Here is a 16,790-nt window from a genome sequence, read left to right on the forward strand (position 1 = left end):
TTATTAGTGCCACAAGGAGGCTGACATTAACACTGCAGTGAAGCCACTGTGAAAATCCCCTAGTTGCCGCAGTACGGCGCCTGCTCGGGGAAACTGAGGGAGAATTCAGAATGTCCAATTCACCTAACAAGCACGTCTTTTGGGACTTGTGGGAGGAAACCGAAGCGCACGGAGAAAACAAACGGAGACACAGGAAGAACGTGCAGACTCCACGCAGACAGTGACCCAAGCCGGGAAACAAACCTGAGTCCCCTGCTAATCACTGTGCTACCGGGCCGGCCATATGGATAGCACTGCTGCTTCACAGCTTCAGGGTCCCAGGTTCAATTCCTGGCTTGGGCACTGTCTGTGCGGAGTCTGCACGTTCTCCCTGTGTCTGCGTAGGTTTACTCCAGATGCTCCGGTTTCCTCTAACTAGTCCCGAAAGACGTGCTGTTCGGTGAATTGGACATTCTTAATTCTCCATCTGTGTACCCGAACAGGCGCCTGAATGTGGCGACTGAGGGCTTTTCACTAACTTCATTGCAGTTTAATGTAAGCCTCCTTATGACAATAAAGATTATTATTATTTGTGGGTAAGAACAAAGAAAAGTACAGCACAGGAACAGGTCCTTCGGCCCTCCAAACCTACGCCGACCATGCTGCCCGTCTAAACTAAAATCTTTTACACTTCCGGGGTCCGTATCTCTCTATTCCCATCCTATTCATGTATTTGTCAAGATGCCCCATAAACCTCACTATCGTCCCTGTTTCCACCACTTCCTCCGGCAGTGAGTTCCAGGCACCCACTACCCTCTGTGTAAAAAAGGCTTGCCTCGTACATCTCCTCTAAACCTTGCTCCTTGCACCTTAAATGTATACCCCCTAGTAATTTACCCCTCTACCCTGGGAAAAAGTCTCTGACTATCCACTCTGTCTACGCCCCTCATAATTTTGTAGACCTCTATCAGGTCACCCCTCAACCTCCTTCGTTCCAGTGAGAACAAATCAAGTTTATTCAACCTCTCCTCATATCTAATGCCCTCCATACCAGGCAAAATCCTGGTAAATCTCTTCTGCACCCTCTCTAAAGCCTCCACGTCCTTCTGGTAGTGTGGCAACCAGAACTGAACACTATACTCCAAGCGTGGCCTAACTAAGGTTCTATACAGCTGCAATATGACTTGCCAATTTTTATACTCAGTGCCCCGGCCAATGAAGGTAAGCATGCCGTATGCCTTCTTGACTACCTTCTCCACCTGTGTTGCCCCTTTCAGCGACCTGTGGACCTTTACACCAAGATCTCTCTGACTGTCAATACTCTTGAGGGTTCCACCATTCACTGTATATTCCCTACCTGTATTTGACCAAAATGCATTACCTCACATTTGTCCGGATTAAACTCCATCTGCCATCTCACCGCCCAAGTCGCCAAACGATCTAAATCCTGTTGTATCCTCTGACAGTCCTCATTGCTATCCACAATTCCACCAACCTTTGTGTCGTCCGCAAACTTACTAATCAGACCAGTTACATTTTCCCCCAAATCATTTATATATACTACGAACAGCAAAGGCCCCAGCACTGATCCCTGCGGAACACCACTAGTCACAGCCCTCCAATTAGAAAAGCACCCTTCCATTGCTACTCTCTACCTTCTATGACCTAGCCAGTTCTGTATCCATCTTGCCAGCTCACCTCTGATCCCGTGTGACTTCACCTTTTGTACCAGTCTGCCATGAGGGACCTTGTCAAAGGCCTTACTGAAGTCCATATAGACAACATCCACTGCCCTACCTGCATCAATCATCTTTGTGACCTCCTCGAAAAACTCTCAGTGAGTGAGACACAACCTCCTCTTCACAAAACCATGCTGCCTCTCGCTAATACGACCCCTTGCTTCCAAATGGGAGTAGATCCTGTCTCTAAGAATTCTCTCCAGTAATTTCCCTACCACTGACGTAAGGCTCACCGGCCTGTAATTCCCTGGATTATCCTTGCTCCCCTTCTTAAACAAAGGAACAACATTGGCTATTCTCCAGTTCTCTGGGACATCACCTGAAGACAGTGAGGATCCAAAGATTTCTGTCAAGGCCTCAGCAATTTCCTCTCTTGCCTCCTTCAGTATTCTGGGGTAGATCCCATCAGGCACTGGGGACTTATCCACCGTAATATTTTTCAAGACGCCCAACACCTTGTCTTTTTGGATCTCAATGTGACCAGGCTATCTTCACACCCTTCTCCAGACTCAACATCCACCAATTCCTTTTCTTTGGTGAATACTGATGCAAAGTATTCATTTAGTACCTTGCCAATTTCCTCTGGCTCCACACACAGATTCCCTTGCCTGTCCTTCAGTGGGCCAACCCTTTCCCTGGCTACCCTCTTGGTTTTTATGTATGTGTAAAAAGCCTTGGGATTTTCCTTAACCCTATTTGCCAATGACTTTTCGTGACCCCTTCTAGCCCTCCTGACTCCTTGCTTAAGTTCCTTCCTACTTTCCTTATATTCCATACAGGCTTCGTCTGTTCCCAGCCTCCTAGCCCTGACAAATGCCTCCTTTTCCTTTTTGACGAGGCCTACAATATCTCTCGTTATCCCAGGATCGCGGAATTTGCAGTATTTATCCTTCTTCCTCACAGGAACATGACTCCCACATGTCAGATGTTGATCGACCCTCAAACATCCGCCCCCAATCTACGTTCTTCAGTTCCCACCTAATGTTGTTATAATTAGCCTTCCCCCAATTTAGCACATTCACCCTAGGACCACTCTTATCCTTGTCCAGCAACACTTTAAAACTTACTGAATTGTGGTCACTGTTACCGAAATGCCCGAAAGGTGTTTGCAGTCAATGCTCAAGTACAGGGAGGGGGCTGGACAATTTGCCGTTTCGGCTGGTCAAGTCAAGCTTTCGCTATTTAGGGATACGGGTGACTCATAGTTGGGCTCAGCTACATAAATTGAACATGATAATCCGGTGGATAGGGTGAGGGAGGATTTCAAGAGGTGGGATGTTCTCCCATTATCATGGCGGGGCAAGTCCACACCGTGAAGATAACTGTTCTCTCAAACTTTTTGTTTGTTTTTCAGATTTTCCTGATTTCCGTGCCTAAGTCATTTTTTGGGTGGGTAAATGGCGTGACCTCAGACTTTATATGGGCAGGGATGGTATTTTTGGAGAGGGACAGGAGGAGGGGGGGCTTGGCTCTGTTGAACTTCTTGAAGTATTACTGGTCGGCGAATGCCGAGAAGGCGGGGAAGTGAATTGTAGAGGAGGGGGTCAATGTGGGGCGGATGGCGGAAGCATCGTGTCGAGGGACACGTCTGAGGCCACAGATGGTGGCGCCTCTTCTATCCTTGCCGACTAAGTACTCCACGAGCCTGGTGATGATAGCAAGAGTCCGGAATCAGTTCAGGCAGTATTTTAAGATTGAGGGTATGTAGTTGTGGCCACTGATCTGTGGCAAACACAGATCTATTCCAGCAGGATTGGATGCAATATATAGGGTGTGGGAATGGGAGGGGATAGAGAGGTTTAGGGATTTATTCATGGAGGGTAGGTTTGTAGAGTTGGGAGAATTGGAGGATAAGTTGCCAAAGGGGAATGCGTTTCGGCTATTACAGATTTTGTTACGAAGGAGCTGGCTATGTTTCCACGGCTGCTGCCCTCTTCATTAATTGTGTCCCAGGATGAGATGTGGGAGGATAGGGTCTCTGATATCTACGGGCAGTTGATGGAGGGTCGTGTTGGGGGAAATTAAGAGGAAGTGGGAGGAGGAGCTTGGGGGTGGGGCATTTAATGGGGATTTGGACTGAGGTCCTGTAGATTGTAAATGCGGTATCCTCCTGTGGACAATTAAGTTTAAGTCAATTCAAAGTGGTACTAGAGTGCACATGACAAAGTTGCGTATGAGCTGTTTTTTCCCCAGAGGTGGAGGACCAGTGTGAGCGGTGTTTAGGAGGGGGGCAGCAAACCATGCTCACATATTTTGCTCAAGCTCGAAATTGGTGGAGCTCTGGGAGTTCTTCTTGGGGACCATATGAGAGGTATTGGGGGTGAGGGCGGCTCTGAGCTTGTGGGTGGTGGCAATATTCGGAGTTTTGGAGGATCCGTGAGTGCAAGCGGTTGGAGAGGCTGATATGTGTTGGCCTTTGCCTCCTTGATAGCCCAGAGGCAGATCTTGCTAGGGTGGTGGGCTCTGGAGTGCCCAAAGCAGCAGGGTGGGTGAGTGATTTGGCAGAATTCCTTAATTCCAAGGGTGGAAAGAGGGGTTCCTCTTGAGGTGGAGGTGTGCATCTCCTATTTTAAAGATCTGTGAACGTCACCTGGTGGTGGTGGTGGTGGTGGTGGGGGGGAGGGGGGGGGTGTTGTTTATTGGTGCCATAGAACCGCAGAATCATAGAATTTACAGTGCATAAGGAGGCCATTTGGCCCATCAAGTCTGCATAGCCCTTGGAAAGAGCACGCACTTCAGCCTCCACCCTATTCCGTAAATCCACCCAGCCTTTTTGGACACTGAGGACAATTTATCATGGCCAATCCACCTAACCTGCACATCTTTGGACGGTGGGAAGAAACCGGAGCACCCGGAGGAAACCCACACAGACACAGGGAGAACGTGCAGACTCCGCACAGACCCAAACCGGAAATCGAACCTGAGACCCTGGAGCTGTAAAGCAACTGTGCTAACCACTGTGCTACCGTGCTGCCCATTTTGCGTTATAGTTATTACTGTTTTGTTGGTAAGCTGTAAAACAGGGCATGTAGGCATGTTTAAGGGAGTTCGGAGGCTCGGTTATATAGTAGTTGAATAAAGATGGGTGTATTTTGTGTGCCGAGAATGGCTAAGCGGGTCGTGCTAAACACGCACTTCTCCTTGTTGTAGGTGAGGTTTAGGAGAGTGGAGGTGTGAAGAAATTTGGCAAGGTTGGCATCATGGCCGCAGCTGGTGACGTTGTCTAGATACAGGAAGGTGGCCCGCAAACCGTACCGGTCGACTATTCGGTCCATCTCCCTTTGGAAGACCGAGACCCTGTTAGTGACACCGAAGGGAACCCTGAGGAAGTGATAGAGGCGACCATCCGCCTCGAAGGCAGAGTATGGATGGTCCGATTTACAAATGGGGAGCTGGTGGTAGGCGGATTTGAGCTCTACCGTTGAGAAAACGCTGTACTGCGCAATCTGATTTATCATATCAGATATGCGTGGGAGGGGATTTGCCTCGAGCTGCGTGTACTGATTGATGGTCTGGCTGTAGTCCACGACCATTCTGTTTTTCTCCCCAGTTTTAACGACTACCACTTGGGCTCTCCAGGGGCTGTTGCTGGCCTCGATGATGCCTTCCCGAAGCAGCCGCTGGACCTCGGACCTGATGAAGGTCCTGTCCTGGGTGCTGTACCGTCTGCTCATGGTGGCAACGGATTTGCGAAGAGGGAAGGTGGATCGACCTTTAGGGTCGCAAGGCCGCGCACAGTGAGGGGCGGTAGGGGCCCGCCGAATTTTAGGGTTAGGATCTGGACGTTGCGCTGGAAGTCCAGGCCTAGTAGTAGGGCAGCGCAGAGGTTAGGGAGGACATAGAGGCGGAAGCCGCTGAATTCTTGGCCCTGGACCGTAAGTGTGACCGCACAGTACCCCCGGATCGCGACGGAATGGGATCTGGATCAAGATAGATTCTTTGGTTGGCGGGGTGTACCGCGAGGGACCAGCGCCTTACCGTATCCGGGTGGATGAAGCTTTTGGTGCTCCCGGAGTCCAGCAGGCAAGAGGTCACGTGGCCGTTGATTTTCACGCTGGTCGATGCAGTGGCCAGGTTGTGCGGACGAGCCTGGTCAATTGTCACTGAGGCGAGTCGTGGTCGGCCATCGCTGACGTCGGATGATGGGGAGCCTGAGGGGCCCAGATCCTGAAATGCTGTCGGTGTCCATGTGCCGTGGGGAAGACAAGATGGGGCGTCGGAAGATTTTGAGGGGGACAAAAAGCCCATAGGCCGCACGTCATCTGAGGGGGGAAGATGGTGGCGCCCATTGGCCGCGCATGGTCCGGGGAGGTGAAGATGGCGGCGCCCATTGTGCATAGACTAGGGGGGTGATGGCGACAGCAGCGACTGCACGGGCCTGGCATACTGCGGTGAAGTGCCCCTTTTTACCACAAGCTTTACAAAGGGCAGCGCGAGCTGGGCAGCATTGGCGAGGGTGTTTCTGCTTGCCACAAAAATAGCATCGGGGGCTCCCGGGGTGCGATGGCTGTCGCGTGGCGCAGGCGTATTGGTTGGGTAAGGCACCCGCTGGGGCAGCCGTCTGTGGGGTTCACGTTGCGTAGGAGGGGTGGGCTGCACGGCTGGGGGTGTAGGCCTGAATGTTGCGCGAGGCGACCGTCATGGAGAGCGCTAGCTTCTTTGTCTCAGCTAGATCGAGCGTGGCCCCGTCTAATAGTCTTTGGCTTATGAAGTCCAACCCAATCCCTGTAACGAACGCGTCCCTATAAGGAGGTTTGAGTGTTCAGTGGCCGTAACGGCCTGACAGTCACAGTCCCGGACGAGTGGGATTAGGGCCCGCCAGAAGTCTACAATGGACTCACCAGGGAGTTGAGAGCGAGTGGCGAGTACATGCCTGGCGAAGAGCGTGGTCGTCTTCTGCTTGTAGTTTTCTTTGAGAAGCGTCATGGCTTAGCATAGTTTGGCACGTCCTGGATCAGCAGGAAAACGTTGGAGCTCAACCTTGAGTACAGGATCTATATCTTCTGAGCCTCCGAGATAGCGCTGGACACCGAGTTGATATACGCCTCGAAACAAGCTAGCCAGTGATTAAAGTCCTTTTTGGCATCGCTTGATTGTGGATCCAGCTGCAGGCAATCTGGCTTGATATGGAGGTCAATTTTTAGAAAATCTTAGAGCAATAAATTGATGAACGATCAATTGAACAAAGACTAGAGTTGGATACAACTGAGGCTTTATTGCTCTAAGATGTGTGGCCTCCCACAGCACCTGGCGAAATGGCTGCTGCATGGGGGACACACATATTTATACTTCGCCTACTGGGCGGAGCCAGCAGGCAGGGACTACCAGCGAACCTGTAGTACAGGTCCTTCCATACATCACCTAATAAAGGTGTAACAGTGATTTACCACACATGCCTTGGAATTAGAGGAGCAGGGATGAGGATAATACCAGATGGAATGGCCAGTGTGACAGAGTGAAGGTTTTATTGGGGATCAGGGCATCAGAGGTGAAGGTGTGGGTGTGGTTATGCAAATCAGTAGCTGCCAATAGTAGGCGACCAAAGGCTTCTAGTAAAGCACCAAAAAATGGGTCCTGAGAAGATTGTTGCATTTCTTCATAATGTATCTGATTTTTATTGTGTGTAACAACAAATGCAAACCTGAAATTATGCAGTTCTGAGTCAGTGGTAATTCACACTCAAGTGGGTGTTAGTTCACCTCGACACTGCAAGGGCTGCTGGATGAATGTTTTTTCCAAATGTTCGATCGCTTTCGGTTTTACGTTCCCATTTAAAATGTGGCAATAGTGCAGTTGACATATCGGATCCACCTGCATTCGATGATCATTCTTTGAAGAAGAAAAACTTTGTTCGCTTCACAAAGTGACCGCCCGTCAGAAAGATCCAGCCACAGCATTTTTCAGACTGTTCTGTAAAGTGAAGGCAGTTATATAGTATAGTGGTGCTGGCGGCGCCTGTTGAAATGGAAAGCTTTCTCTTCACGATTGAGGTGAGGTCGGCTTTCAACACTGTGGCAATGCTGGGGTTGAAACATCCGCGTTAGCCACACGACCCACCGGACACAGACCTCGCAACGACTGGCTTTAATTTAAGGAACTCTTCTCTGTCAAATAGGCGAGATTAATGTTTGATATATATCAACAAATCAGCCTGGGAATATTTCAAGCGGCGATCTCCGTTTCCCAGCAATCTAATTTGTGCATTGTCCCCGACAAGATAATTTGGGATTACAGTTTTATATGATTTCTGAGGTAAATGGTCAGGGCGAAGGGGAACTGAGGGAGGTTTCCAGACCTGTTCAGCTTTCAATGCAGTCTGGATGTACATCAGAGACAGTTACACTGCAGAATATCTGCAGAAAGGCACTGTGCTCGATACTGAGATTCAGTCAAATCAAGTTGCAATTTAAAAAAAATGATACTTAAACATGCCCAGATATTTTCTGGCAATATTTTAGCAGGTAAATAATCCACATACCTTTCCGTTTCCTTGTATCAAATCTAGTGATACAATGCAACGTGTGGGGTGGGGTATTGTTTGGGGGTGGCTGTGCGGAGAGGACACAGGTAATTATATTTAAATAAACAAAGAATCCGGGTGGAAACTCCGGGTGGAGACTGGGGACGGGCGCGAGCGGCGATCACCTGGAGCTGCCGCGCGCGCATGCGCCCCGGGCTGCGGGGAGCGAGCCAGACACAGAGAGGCTGCTTCAATCCCGGGATAGGAGAGCCGAGCTCGAGCCTTCCCGGGATAGGACAGCAGCGACCGGCACCATTCCCGGGATAAGATAGCATCAGCCTGGATCGTTCCCGGGATAAAAGAGCACCGACCTGGATCATTCCCGGGATAAGAGAGCATCAACCTGGAAAATTCCTGGGATAGGAGAACATAAATCTGGGCCATTCCCGGGATAACAGAGCACCGATCTGGATCATTCCTGGGATCAGAGAGCAGTAACCTGGACAATTCTTGGGAGAACATAAACGTGGCTCATTCCCGGATAAGAGAGCATAAACCTGGATCATTCCCGGGATAATAGAGCATTAATTTGGACAATTCCTGGACTAGGAGAGCATCAAAGAGCAGCACAAGGGTAACCTTGTCTCCCAACCCGGGACAAGGCGGAAGCAGGTAGGTGTGTGTCCCTGAGTCAGTGGGCGACCTGTTTAGTGCCATCATTCAACTACAGCTCATGGGGTTGTGTTTCAAAGGGATTGAGAGTAAGTCCACTCATTTTCTACCAGCATATCGCAGTACCTCATGTGGACGTTTACTTCTATCTATTATGTTGTCAGGCCAACTTGCAGTTATCTTGAGGGGTTCTTTTTGATCGTAAGCCTCTTCATACTGAGGGGGTGGGATGGGGGCAGAGTTGTATTTTTGCTGTGGCGTGTGTGTGAGAAGCTGCCTTGTGTTTGGTTTGGGAGTTTGCGGTGTTGTGTGTGTGTGTCCGGCTTTCCCAGCCGGAGCCCCTCCGCCCGCTTTCAAAGCGTTCAGTGCCACTCAAGCAAACACCAGGGCTGCAGGTTCTGCAAGCGTTGCCGAGGAAGTGGCAGAACCGGATTTGGTGCAAGTGTTTTTTTTTTACAGAAAAACTATTAATTACAAAGGACCACCTAAGTATCATTAATGTGAAAAGGAAGTGTGTAGTAGGGAAGGACACACCATGCTGGTCTTTTCTATTGATTGCAGGACATTACCATCCAGAACCTGTGGTTATTGATCAACATGTGACTGACGGCAAAGCTGCTTTTTTAAAAATACAACAAAATTGGTGGCAGCGTCCTGATCTTTCACCGAGACTAGTCACCAGGAATAAAGCGAGCTCGCAGGTAGGGCATTGGGACTATGCTAAGGAGGGGACGCCGGCACAATGCATATCTGTGCCACTTTTTAACAACAGGACAAAGGGCTGCTGTTTGGGTCTGAGATCACCCCGGGAATTAACGCTGTCAAACAGGCGGAGCAGATGCAGAGAACCAGTGGCGCCTCTACATTGGAGGGAAGGGCTGGGGAAGAACCCTCTCATGGAAACGGCTGCCAGGGACCCCAGCGTCGCTTGCTTTTTGTTTGAAGGTCAGATTTCGCTTTCAAGATGTATTTATTACTCAAACAAATAACAGGCAGCAACCCCGTTTCCTCCACCCCGCCCCCCCCCCCCCTCCAAACACAAAACCCCCACAAACTACAAGTTGCAGTGAGTTAGTGAATGCTGCCACCCTACATCCATTGTGTGTGCTGCATGCGGTTCGACCCTTGATCATTTTAAAACTACAAACGAGGGAATAGGTTGCATCAAATATATGGCTAATGCATTTAGAATGTAAACAGGCCATATTTACTTCTCTTGTTTTAATCCGTTGATGCCTTTCCTGAATGTAAGAATGTAAAGAAACGCATGTTTATGGCGGTGGAGGTTAGGTTGGGGTTTTAATGTATTTTAAGAGACATAAGATTCGTACTGCGGCCTCCAAAATACCTAAATTTAGCAGAACTAAATTTTGCCCTAGATAGATCAGGGTCCCATTGGTACAATCCTCTCTCTAAAATGGAATTCAAAACTGCAGGGCACAAGTTCTGTTAAGTTGACTTTTACTTGTTTTTGAATATTTCACAGACTTATATTGGTGTAATAATTTGCATGTGTACATTTCCCCTTTTTTAATGGGTTATCCATGAAAAAAAAACATTAATTGGATTTTTATTTCTGATGTTTTTAAACAAATATTAACAGTTTGGAATCAGACTCTCCATGAATAAGGAGAGTACAACAGAGCCTCCTAATTTTAGGGAGTTGGTCTTTCAGAGAATAAGGAATAAGGAATCTGTATCTGACTGACCAAGCTCTGGGTTATCATCCTAATATTTCCTGTCTGGATTGGCCTCTTTGTTTTTTGGTTATACTTCACTGAAGCACTTAGGATTGTGCTGTATACATGTTTTTTATGGAGCTAGGCGGGAAGAGATTGTAAGTGGGAAAAAGTATAATGAAGACCCAATGAACATAATTCTAAATGCAAAATGTCTGCATAATAATGGCCGTTTAAACTCTTGTCAAAGAAATAAGGGGAATGAAATGAAAATCTACAGGCAACAAAGAGGGTTAAAAAAATTGTACTTTTATAGCACCTTTAATAACCTCAGGATACCACAAAGAGCTTTACAACCGATGAGGTACTTCTGAAGTGTAGTTACAGTTGTAATGTAAGGAAACATGTCTGGACTTTTAAAACTTTGTGGGGAAGGCAAGTGTCCGTGGCGCTGTTGCCTGCAGGCCTTGTGAAAATTAGATGCTCCCCTGATGATCCTCTAGACTCTGACTGGGTCAGTGCTGGAGGTAACTATTGAGATAGCAGATTTTGGAGATCTTTGTGTCTGGAAAATAAAATAGGGTTGTCCTTTAAGTGTTAAATTTTTTTTTAGAGTACCCAGTTATTTTTTTTCCAATTAAGGGGCAATTTAGCATAGCCAATCCACCGACTCGGAACATCTTTGGGTTGTGGAGGTGAGACCCACACAGACACGGGAAGAATGTGAAAACCACAGACAGTGACCCGGGGCCGGGATCGAACCCAATCCTCGGTGCCGTGAGGAGGCAGTGCTAACCACTGCACCAGGGTTATCCTTTAAATGTTAGTCAGTTGTAGGCAAAATATTAAAGGCTATCTGAAGGATATATGAAATTCCTCGCAAAGTATGGTCATGCCTTTATAAGGCAAAATAATGTTTTACATACTTTGCATCTCTTTGAGGGGGCTATCTGAGGTATGAAAGAAGAGAACTCCACAGACGTTTCTCTAGGCATCTGAAAAGGTGCTAATATGGAGGATTTCATTCAAAATTTAGAAAAGTATAGAATAGGTGGAGTGGTAGAAAGTAGCATGTAGGTGACTTTCTGGGGTGATGGGGGAGCAGGGGTGGTATGGCTAACAAACTGGCTGGTACCTTCCCAAAACTCATTTACCTCTGAATAGTTGGAAATGGAGATAGAAGGAAAACCGTCAAAACTTTACACTGGTGCTGCTGGAGGACCAGTGTTGGATAATCAAGAGCAACTGATCAAGTGCAGAGGGACCTGGAATGTTACTGTACAGAATAAGACATTCAGCCCATCTTGCTTCTGCAGTTCTTTGAACAAGCTATTCAATTAGTTCAATAGCCTTGCAAATTATTACTTCTCATTTATATATCTAATTCTCTTTTGGATTTGCTTGCACCTTTTTATAGACAGAGCATTCCAGATCACCAAAGTCTCTGTGCAAAGACATTCTTCTCATCTTCCCACTGGTCATTTTATTATTTTAAATCCGTACCTGCTTGTTACTGATCCTCCTCGCAGTGGAAGCATTTCCTTTCTCTATTCCATAAAATTTTGAACTTCTTCAGAAAATCTCCCCATAATTTTCACTGCTTTAAAGAAAACAATCTGAGCTGGATTAGCAAATTGAGTTTGAGAAATGGAAACTGGAATTTTATGTTGATACATGGAAAGTGAAGGGGCCAGGAAAAAAAAGTAACATTAACAATTCCAATGTGCAGGGTCTAGGAGTGTATTGTTGGTTAGATTGTTAAGACCATTTGCACTGTGTGTGGCAGTCATAAAGAAGGCAAATAGTTCTTGGGTTGTATACGGCATGAATAGAACACAAATCACTGGAGCAATGATTTCTCCTTCTGGGTGCTCTCTTCACAATATACCATATTACAGGAAGGACATCTCAAGACATCAAAAGGTGCAGGAAAGGCCACCCACATAGAATTTGACAGCTCACTTGCCAGAAAAGTTATGGCAGTTGTTTGCTTACACTAGAGAAGACCGAGAGGAGATCGTATCGAGATATCCAAGATCCTTAAGGATTTTGACAAATTGGTCCCTGAGGAACTGTTTACTCTGACTTGGAGAATGACAATAAGGGGCCGTGGGATGAAGCTCAGCAAAGGGAAGTTGATTGGGCAGATTTGACTGTCTCACACAGAGGATGGTGGATGTTTCGAATGGACTGCCAGGAAGCCAATTGAGGTTTAAAAATTCAGTAATTTCAAGACAGTTAAACAAACGGTAGGAAAATCAACGAAGTGGTATTGGTAGTAAATTGTGTATTCAGAGACTGGCCAGGTGGACTGAAATGTTATTTCTGTTTTTATGTTCTTTTGTTAAAGAACAATTGTTTTCTTTAGGAGCTTGTAATGTTGGGTCTTAAAGTATAAAATGAAACAATTGTTCAGTTTTCATACCCAAATGATAAATGCGGGTGGGATTGCTTTATAGAGATGAGTAATGAATGGCTAATTCCATGTAGAGTGATCATTTTTGTAGTGTTACCTGCATTTCTGAGATTTCTGTTCTTAAAATCAAATGTTTGTACAGTTATTCGAGATCAGAGGTTACAAGATTTAAATGTGGTATTGGGTATTGGAGTCAGAGACTGACTACACAAAAATAGGGGGGGCTGTGAAGTGGGCTGCAGAGGTACATAGTTCTTACCCAGTTTCCTGTCAAGATTTGTAAGAAGCCACAGCAATTTGGAACAAATTGCTTTCAGCCTGGAAGACATTGGTTGGGCAGCCTGATTAGCTACACCATGCAATGAAACATTTTTGTCCATTATATGTACTGCTTCTGGCTTTTTTCCCCTGTCGTAACACATAGTGAGTTAAAAGCTAGGTTCACTCAAAGAAAATGTTTATTCCACTGTGGGTAGAACATTAAATGTACGCTGAAGAAGAACTGTAGAAACCATTGTCTCTTGAGAGAAAAAAAAGTGTGGTAAAGCAAGTAACACCATTACAATTGCCATTGTTCATAGGACAGACAGTTGATTGTTCCACCACACCCAAATTTACAATTGTCATAGAGTAGACTCTGGTTTCTCTGGTAGCTGAGGGTTGGACCAAGTCATTCAATTCGGCTATGAGCATCATGTGGGTTTGGTTGCACCTACATTTGTCTGGCAGATCCTTTTGAGTTTAAGAGGCGTATATTCAAGTTCAGTAGCAGATAAAAGTTAAATGCAGATACACACAAGGTACTAAAATCTGTTAAAACTGTGGGACTATTTTTTAGGACTAAGTGGAAGTTATTCACACAGCAAATGGTCTCCTAGCTATAGCAGTAGAGGAAAAGGGGACCGGATTAGCTCAGTTGCCTAGTTCGTGATGCAGAGCGAGGCCAACAGGTTCAATTCCCGTACTGGCTGAGGATATTCATGAAGGCCCCACCTTCTCAACCTTACCCCTCACCTGAGGCGTGGTGATCCTCCGGTTAAATCGCCACCAATCAGTTCTACCCCTCAAAGGGTAATGCAATTTATAGTCATCAGGGACTATGACAATTTTACTAGTGGAGAAAACAGGCGGTACGGTGGCACAGTGGTTCAATTCCGGCCTTGGGTGACTGTCTGTGTGGAGTTTGCACTTTTTCCCCGTGCCTGCATCAGTTTCCTCCGGGTGCTCCGATTTCCTCCCACAGTCCAAAGATGTGCAGGTTAGGTGGATTGGCCACGATTTTTTTAAAAAAGCCTCTTTATGTCAGGGATGTGCAGGTTGGGTGAGCCTGAGTGGGATGCTTTTCAGAGGGTCGGTGCAGACTCAATGGGCCAAATGGCCTCCTTCTGCACTGTAAGGATTCTATGGAAAGATCTGGGGCAGGATTCTCCGGTCTCTGATGCCAAAATCGCGATTGGCCAGAGAATCCACGTTGGTGTCGAAACCTGGGGCGGCGGCGCTTTTGAGATGCTCCACCCCATCCAAAATGGCGTATTTTAGGAGTATGCCGCACGCCATTGGGATAGCCTCCGGACAGCTCCTGAAGTGACTCCCCCGATGGGCGAGTTCCCAACGGCATCAGTCAGTCTGGTATTTATTTCCGGGAACCCGGCGTGGCGGCTGCGGACTAAGTTCAGCGCGCCATAGTGGGGGGGGGGGGAGAGCCGATCCGCTGGCAGGGGGGGCATTGCCGGGGGCCGAGGACACTGGTGAGGGGTGGTCTGGGGGTGGCGGGCCTGGCCAAAGGGCGTCACTATTTGGCAGGCCGGGTCCGCGCATGGCTGGTGCCATGTGCACGGCTGCTGCCGGCTGATGCCATGCGCATGCTCTCCACGGACCCAGCAATTTCTCTACTGTATCGGGTGTTCTACACATGTGTGCCTGCTAGCCCCCACCAGGCGGAGGATCGGGGGCTGTTTTAGAGCTGTTTTCCTGGTTGTACAATGCCACCGTTCCCACGCCGGTGTCAACACTTAGTTTCAGAATCGGAGAATCAGCCCCTGGATTCATTTAAGTCTTTGTGAGCAATGTGAGTTCATCTTTATTATGAATGGATGAACAAAGGTTTGGTGAAATTACTTTGTCGAAATTTAGCATCTCCGAGAATTGCAGTGTTCCTCAGACTGCTGTTCTCCTTGCATCCTGACTCAGTGCCAGGGCTGGTTTAGGACAGTGGGCTAAACAGCTGGCTTGTAAAGCGTGGGTTCAATTCCCGTACCAGCCTCCCTGAACAGGCGCCGGAATGTGGCGACTAGGGGATTTTCACAGTAACTTCATTGAAGCCTACTTGTGACAATAAGCAATTATTATTATTATTATTATTATTATTATTAATTTGCTGCCGTGTGTGCACATACTCCAGTAGCACTGACTCATCCTACCTCAAAGTTGTCATGGTCCCGGCTTCATTTTCTTCTTCGTCTCCTCCAAAGATTTAATAGAAAATATTTTCTCTTCCTTTCCAGTGTTAAGCAAGCAGTAACAACCTATTGGCAACCTCGGGATCCCTCTGACCCATCCCTTCTAGTCACTTGCTGTGTGCTCATTATACTCTCTGAGCTTCTCCCCTCTGACGCTGACTGATCTGTGCTCAGTGAAGGACTCCGTTTCATCCCCTTATGTCCCCACCTCAATCATTTTGGGCTTGGCTTGGCATCTCCCGTATTGTCCTTCCACCACTTCTTCACGATGGACTTTAAATCGCTTTACACCTCCCTCCAGCAGGAAGGTCTGAGGGCTCACCATCCTTCCTTGAATGGAGGCCCGAACAATCCTCTTCCACCTGGCTGAATCTGTTCTTCCATTAAACAATTTCTTCTTTAATTTGTCTCACTTCCTTCAAATAAAAGGGTGTGCTATAAATACCTGCATGGGTCCTAGTTATGCATGTATTTTTAGGAGAATGAGGAACGACCTTTGTTCCAGTCCTACAGGCCCCACCCCCTTTTTCATGTACATTGCTGACGGTATTAGTATATCTTGTGCTCCTGCCTGGAACTGGAAAAGCGACCCACGCTGCTCTAGCTGCCGATATCAGCGTCAAATGGGTGCTGCGGGTCTGCGTGTGTGACTGGCGCGATTGCGTGCATGCGCAGTAGCTTCCTTCTCCGCGCCGTCCCCGTCGCAACATGGCATAGGGCTACAGGGGCCGGCGTGGAGCAAAAGAGGCCCGGCCTGCCGATCGGTAGGCCCCGATTGTGGGCCTGACCACAGCGGAGGCCCCCTCCGGGGTTGGACCTCCCCACCAGGCTGTCCCCGAAAGGCTGCACGCCGAGGTCCTGCCGGGTAAGACCACATGTGGAAGTAGCCGACGGGACTCGGATTTATTTTTGCGGCCACTTGGCCCATCCCGGGCGGAGAATCGCCAGGGGGGGCGCTCACCGGAGAATCGGCAGGGTGGTGTTGTGCGATTCGCGTCTGGCCTGGCGATTCTGCAGCCCGGCGTGGGCTGAGAGAATTCCGCTCCATGTTTCTACCTCTTCAGTTCCAAATAAGTAAAAAGTTAACTCTGTTTCTCTCTCCGCAGATGGTGCAAGACCTCATTTTTCCAGCATTTTCTGTTTTTAGTTCAGATTTCCAGCATTCAGTGTTTTACTTTTAAACTTATGGCCTTGTTCAATACACTTTGACACCTTGTTTTGCATTCTTTTCTCTATATTCTTCTCTCTCCCTCACTTGCCACCTTGGTGAAGATTGTGATGGTCTAGCCTGTCACAGAATTGGTTTTGTTCCTTGTTGTGCATAGACACAATAGCATTTTTGTTGGACATTCTTAACATCATTCCTTTATTAATCCTAGAGGAGAT

The 16,790-nt window shown here is 47.6% G+C and overlaps 1 protein-coding gene across 4 annotated transcripts in view; it reads left to right on the plus strand.

Moving 5' to 3' along the window:
* Positions 1-7,686: 7,686 nt before the first annotated feature.
* The window catches only part of fhdc1 (FH2 domain containing 1), a 159,647-nt gene continuing 150,543 nt past the window's right edge, over positions 7,687-16,790 (plus strand). Inside the window, exons 1-2 of one of the 4 annotated variants that reach the window (XM_038792008.1) lie at positions 8,394-8,850; positions 9,412-9,795. The gene's annotated coding sequence lies outside the window, so the exon portion shown is untranslated. The other 3 variants (XM_038792010.1, XM_038792007.1, XM_038792009.1) reach the window with 3 other exon arrangements.

Source organism: Scyliorhinus canicula, chromosome 3 (assembly GCF_902713615.1).
Source record: "Scyliorhinus canicula chromosome 3, sScyCan1.1, whole genome shotgun sequence".
NCBI classification, from domain to species: domain Eukaryota; kingdom Metazoa; phylum Chordata; class Chondrichthyes; order Carcharhiniformes; family Scyliorhinidae; genus Scyliorhinus; species Scyliorhinus canicula.